Genomic DNA, 7500 nt, shown 5'->3' with positions numbered 1-7500 from the left:
GAATTGGCGAAGCAAGAGCTGGAGAGATTCCCGACCAAGAGCTTTCCCAGATGTCACAGAAACAAATTGGAGAGAAATGAAACGATGTACCAACGAGAACGTTGATGACATCAGAAAAAGACCCAATTGTTCTGTCAAAGTCCGCAAAAATTTTCCATTTCCTTCTCAGGCTAAACAGAACTGGAGGGAAAACAGTCTAAGAGCCTTTAAAAACGTCGATCGAAAACATTGGAGGGAAGAAGGACAAAGTACCAGAAAGAACACGGACGACGCCGGGAAAATACCTTATGGTTCCCTCAGAGTCCCCGTCATTTTTCCAGTTCCTCCTCAGACAATACCCTTTCAACCTCCGAAGGAGTGGGTCACACTTTGTTAACCAAGTGGGAAGGAATCTGCACCCGCTTGAAATGTGTGTGTAGTTTTCATTAAGAAATGTGTACGAAATGAAAAGGCAGACTCGGTCATTTTGGCAGAGAAAGGTCATCCTTTTGCAATTTAAATCAATGAAGACAATCCATAGTGAAACTGTGACATCCCCCGACTACAGCAGATAAATTATGTCAAACATTGTGAAGACTTGAAAATAAACTTTGAGAAACACTTTCGAGATCTCCGTGGAAGACAACAGAGCCTATCTTTGAAAACCCTTTCCTTGGGAATGCAGAGGACTTTAATGATGCAGATTTGTAACTGGAAATACTTGATACATATACCAAAGGCATTTTCCCTCTTATAAGGGAGGCAGCCTAATACTTGATATTGAGGGTAATTCAACTCTTCAATGGTTCTTTACCAATGACACTCTTGTGTATATAAAAAAAATAAAGTTTTCCAGTTTTGAAAATTCCCTGACGTTTTTCTGACCACCTTCCAAAATCCGGTAAAAACGTCCCATTGTGTATGGAATCTGATTGGCTGAGAGAGTGGTAACGTCACAGCAACAGAGACAACTGATTGGCCGAGAGTGGTGACGTCACGGCAACGGAGACGGCTGATTGGCCGAGAGTGGTGACGTCACGGCAACGGAGATGGCTGATTGGACGAGAACATTGACGTCACGGCAACGGAGACGATTAATTGGCCGCAAGCGAAGGACAGGGAGCACAAAAACGAGTTTCCCCATCTTTACGCCTCACTAAAAAAAAAAGAAAAAAAAAACTCGGTAACAGCCACAATAAAAAAATTCCATAGGAAAATATTGGGGTTCAACAAAATGTTAAGATTGTGTACAGTGATGCTATGACAAATAAATCTTAATGACAAATATATCTTCACGTAACTTAGCCAGCAAATCTTTGGTAATGATACTGCCTGATTACGATTATGCCGTTGACGAATCGGAATCAAATGTGTTGGTCCCCCTTAAGTTTTGAGAAAAGACTTTGCAAGAAAAAGAAGAATTAAAGAAGGAGAAAGAAAAAAAAAAGAAGAATTAAAGGAGAACATAAGAAATATTTCAAAACGGGCTACCGATGAGTACATCGAGTGTGTCCCATGGAAAAAAGTGAAAATAAAGGAGAGCGGAGGTCCTAGAGCGAGCGAAGCGAGGAAGCGCCGCAGGCCAAGCAAGGCACCCATGGCGTATAAAGGAGTAAAGAAAACGGACAAGGGAAACCGTCTTTTAAAAACAGAAGAACATAAGAATGTAGGATATTGTAGAAGACCATGAGGACTACACTAGGCAGTTCCATGTCCCTTATCACCCATCATCCTATCGACAAAATTATCACATCTCATAAAGGTAAACAATTGTTTCACCGTTCATTACATGGTTACTAACGGTGGTATCTACAAATAAATAAAAATGAAACCATTTCAATGGTGACACATTTCAAAAATGTTACATGTCTTGGAGAGGGAAGATCTGTAAGTCCTCCGAGGTCGTAAGTTCTCCGAGACAGTAAGCCATTCTAAGCTGAAAATTCTACGTGGGTGCAAGTTCTCCGAGGGTGCAAGTCCTCCGAGGGTGCAAGTCCTCCCAGGGTGCATATCTTCCGAGGGTGCAAGTCCTTCGAGGGTGCAGGTCCTCCGAGGGTGCAAGTCCTCCGAGGATGCCAGTCCTCCGAGGGTGCCAGTCCTCCGAGGGTGCAGGTCCTCCGAAGTTGTAAGCCCTTCGAGGCTGCAAGTCCTCCGAGGTCGTAAGTCCTACGAGGGTGCAAGTCCTCTGAAGTTGCAAGTCCTACGAGGTTATAAATCCTCAAAGGTAATAAGTCTTCCAAGGTAATAAGTCCTCCAAGGAAATAAGTCCTCCAAGGTAACAAGTCCTCCAAGGTAACAAGTCCTCCATAGTAACAGGTCCTCCAAGGTAACAAGTCCTCCAAGGTAACAAGTCCTCCAAGGTAACAAGTCCTCCAAGGTAACAAGTCCTCCAAGGTAACAAGTCCTCAAAGGTCGCAAGTCTGTGTATGTGTGTGTGTGTGTGTGTGTGTGTGTGTGTGTGTGTGTGTGTGTGTGTGTGTGTGTGTGTGTGTGTGTGTGTGTGTATGTGGGTGTGGGTGTGTGTTATATATATATATATATACTATATATATATAATATATATATATATATATATATACATATGTGTGTATATATACATATATATACATATATATGATATATATACATATATCTTTATATATATATAGTTATATATATATACATATATATATATATATATATGTGTGTGTGTGTGTATGTGTGTGTGTGAGTGTGTGTGTGTGTGTGTGTGTGTGTGTGTGTGTGAGTGTATGTGTGTGTGTGTGTGTGTGTGTGTGTGTGTGTGTGTGTGTGTGTGTGTGTGTGTGTGTGTGTGTGTGTGTGTGTGTGTGTGTGTGTGTGTGTGTGTGTGTGTGTGTGTGTGTGTGTGTGTGTGTGTGTGTGTGTGTGTGTGTGTATCCGGTGAATTCACCGACAACAATTCATCGACAACAACAATTCATCGACACGCTCAATTCATCGATATACACAACTCATCGACACGCTCAATTCATCGATATACACAATTCATAGACAAATATAAATAAGAATATTCTAGTTTGAAATATATAACTAGGTCCTGTTTTCACCCTTGATTTAGCGTACTTTTACCTTTAATAATGAGATATCTACTTTAATAGCTTTTATTTAGGATACTACAAAAAACAAGGTAGATTTTATTTTCGTAGTATTTATCAAGAAGAGTTAAATTTCTTTAATGAAAGAACTATTGAAAATGACAAATTGATATAAACTAAACTTAAAACTATAAATTGGCTTACTTAAAATTAGAAAGATAGGTTATGGGCTATTGGCCGCAAATAATCAACGACGTTGCTATACGAAGGATATCTTTCTACAATGTTTTTTATCCGTTCAGAAGAGTCACGATATTTCTTTCTTTGTGGTTGAGATGAAGTACCAGCCAAGTATTGATCGAATTTGCCTTCATTATAGTTTTGTTCTTTCTTCAGGCAGTCGAAAAACTTCCAAATATTAGGGTGGTGTCCAGCAACCTGTGTCTGAAATGTCCTATGCCAAATGTCCTTCAAGCGAATTATTTGTTTTTGTTAAAGAATGTAAAACGGTTTTCGTAAACATTACCAATTATAATGAAAACATAGAAAATAAGAACTACTGATACAGGGTCCATATATTGTGAGGATATCCGGGACTGACTGAAAAGTCCCCAACTGTCTGAACTGTCCAGAGGAGGTTCTGCTCAATAAATAATTTCAACTATTCTTAAGAAGTACGAAAATAAATTTTACCATGTTTTTGTAGTATCCGATATGTAGGCTATGAAAGTGATTATTTCTTTATCAAAGGTAAAAGTGTGCTAAATCATGGATGAAAACAGGACCTATTTATATACTTCAAATTATATTATTTTTGTTTATATTGGTTGATGAATTGTGTATATCGATAAATTGAGAGTGTCGATGAATTGTTGTCGATGAATTGTTGTCGGTGACTGTTGTCGGTAAATTGTTGTCGGTGAATTCGCCTAGAGCCATATATATATACATATATATATATATATATATATATATATATATATATATAATATATATATATATATATATATATATATAATATATGTATATATATATATATAAAACATATATATATATATATATATATATATATATATATATACATATATATAATATATACATACATATATATAATATATACATATATATATTATATATATATATATATATATGTAGATGTATAATATATATATATATATTTATATATATATGTATATATAATACATATTTATATATATATACATATATGTATATATATATATATATGTATATATACATATATGTATATATATATGTATATATATATATATCTATATATATACATGTAAATATATATATGTATATATATATATATATGTAAATATATATGTTTATATATACATATACATACATACATATATATACATACATATATACTTACATATATATATATATATATACATGTACACATACACGCACACACACACGCACACACACACACGCACGCACTGAGGGAAATGGAAGGAAATGAGGAAGGAGTAGACTTGGCCCAGGCAAAACAGGCGAAAGGTAAATAAAAGGCCTCCCGACGACGACGAAATGTCTAATAAAAATGTAAAGATTAGAAGTATAGATAAGAGCAATACAGTAGAAAGTGATGAGAATATTTTCCAGGGATTTAAAGAGGGTGGGGGGGGACACAAACCCCCCCCCCCCCCCCGACTGACAAGACTAGAGGAGAAGGTTGATAAGATGATCGAGGACTTGGAGAGTAGGTTAGGTCATATGAACACCATTTTACAAAGGGTTGAAAGATTGGAAGAAACTAGAAAAGGCAACAAAAACTTAACTGATGAAATAGAAGACCTAAAAATACAGTTAAGAGAAGTAAAGGTGAGAATGAGTAATTGAAGAAAAATTTTAAAGAAAACAAAGAGACAATAGCTAAAGAAACTAAGAATTGGAAAACAACCCAAGAAGGAAATAAGGTTTCATTCACTGACATAGTCAAACAGCAATTGAAAGAACATACTGAAGACTCAGTTATTAAAGTGATGAGACAAAAGGAGAATATAGTAAGAGATTTAGCAGACAAGAAGAAATGTATAATTATATTAGGAATGGAAGAGAAACACAACACAGATAGAACCACAAGAATCAAAGAGGAAAATGAAAAAGTAAGAAATTTACTAGAATTAGTTCAGGAAGATGAACCAGAAATTATGAAACAAATCGAAGAGAAATTTAGACTCGGAAAGTATAGCACAGATAAGACCAGACCAATTAAGATTAAATTCAAGTCACAAACAACGGCAGAGAATATCTTATCCAAAACAGGGAAACTAGCAACAAGTGAACAATATAAAAAGATATGGATAAAAAGGGAAATGAATAAAGAGGAAAGAGAGGAAGAAAAGCAGAAAAGACTGGAAGCTAAGGCAAAAAACGAGAACAGAACGGAGTCAGAGAAAGAGAGATTCTATTGGAGAGTAGTGAACATGAAACTAAGGAAGTTCGACATACAAAAGAAAAACATAAGGGAAACAGAGAACACAATGGAAGTGGCAGAAAACTAAGAGTGTCTTACACAAATATAGATGGATTAATAACAGGATTGAATGAGCTGAATGATTATTTGAAGGAAAAAGAACCGGACATAATGGGAATTGTAGAAACAAAATTAAAAGGTCCACTACCACCCAACAGTGTAGGACATGATGCATATAATTATTGGATTAGAAACAGAGTGAAAAGGAAGGGGGTGGAGTTATGTTCCTGACTAAGAAGGATATAAACGTGAAGTGTGTCACATATGGAAAGAATACAGTAGAGATGATTATGATAGAAGTAGAAGATAGAGATAAGAAGAGCAGAAAGTTTGTGATAAATTATGTGCCCCCAAAAACAGCCTCATGGGAAGAGAGTGAACATAAAAGTATGTTAGAGGACACAAAGATAACATTAAACAAGATAATGGAAGATGGAGAATAATAGTTATGATGGGCGACTTTAATTGCAAAGAAATCTGCTGGGAAGAAATTACAGTAAAAGGGTGGAGACGGCTCATGGGGAAACGCTCTACTTGAGATGGTTACTGACCATACAATGACACAATGGATACAGGAGAACACTAGGTATAGAAATGAAGAAGAGCCATCGAGACTAGACCTAATAATTACATCTGAACCTAGAATAGTGGACAAAATTGAATATAAAACACCAATAAGTAAAAGTGACCACATATTGATTGAACTGGAACTTAATGAAGAAAAATATATGAAAAGAAATGAACAATATAGAAAAGGAAGAATGATGTATGAAAAAACAAACTTTGATAAAATAAGAGAATTCTTTCAAAAGGAAAACTGGGAAGAAATATACAAAGAAGAAACAACAGTAGAAGAGAAATGGAATATTTTGACAAAAATTTACAAAAAAGGAGTGGAAAAGTATGTCCCAAGACAAAAACAAGAAAAAGAATATGTAAAATGCTGGTACAACAAAAGTTGTAGGGAGTTAAAAGACAAAAGAGACAAAGCCTGGACCAGATGGAAAAAAAAAAACACCTGAAAAATGGAAAATATATACCTGTTATAGAAATGAATATGTACAAACGTGCAGAGAGGAAAAGAGAAAATATGAAAAAGATATCATAGAAAAGTGTAAAGATCAACCAAAACTATTCTACAGATTTGTAAACAATAAACTGAAAAACAAACAAGACTTGGAGAAATTAAGACAAGAGGGAGTTGAATACACTGAGGAAATGGAAATGGCGGAAATTATGAACAAACATTTTAAATCAGTGTTTACAAGGGAGAACATACAACCTGAAGAGAACGAAGAATGAAATATTAACACACTTGAGTAATCTTGATGTCAGAAAATCGCATGGACCAGATGAAATAGCAAACTGGATACTGAAAGAATGCAGGAATGAACTGGCAGACAAAATACATAGCATACTAAATAGTTCCTTGAAAGAAGGAAAAGTTCCAGAAGATTGGAAAAAAGCAAATATAGTACCTATATATAAAGGAGGAAATAAAGAAGAACCTACCAACTATAGACCAGTCTCTAACAAGTACAATAGCAAAAATTTGTGAAAGAATTATCAAAAGTAGATGGGTAAAATATTCAGAAAAAAAAAGTGTTAAATCCAAGGCAATTTGGATTCAGACAAGGACGATCATGCGTCACCAATTTAATATGTTTCTATTCAAGGCTAATAGAAATAATACATGAAAGAGATGGATGGGAGGGCTGTGCATTTCTAGACCTAAAGAAAGCTTTTGACAAAGTACCACATAAGAAGTTGCTTAAGAAATTAGAAATTAGAAACTGAAGGAGGAATAATACAGGGCAAACTACTAAATTGGATGGAAGACTTTTTGCAAGAAAGAAAAATGAGAGTAGTGATAAGAAACCAGCACTCAAAATGGGATGAAATAATAAGCGGTGTTCCGCAGGGAACAGTTCTGGCCCCAATAATGTTTGCTATATATAT

This window comes from Oratosquilla oratoria, unplaced genomic scaffold (genome assembly GCF_046742065.1).
Source record: "Oratosquilla oratoria isolate Oo_2021 unplaced genomic scaffold, ASM4674206v1 SCAFFOLD45, whole genome shotgun sequence".
NCBI lineage: Eukaryota > Metazoa > Arthropoda > Malacostraca > Stomatopoda > Squillidae > Oratosquilla > Oratosquilla oratoria.
The sequence above is the reverse complement of the archived record's forward strand: the minus strand, read 5'-3'. Positions refer to the sequence as shown.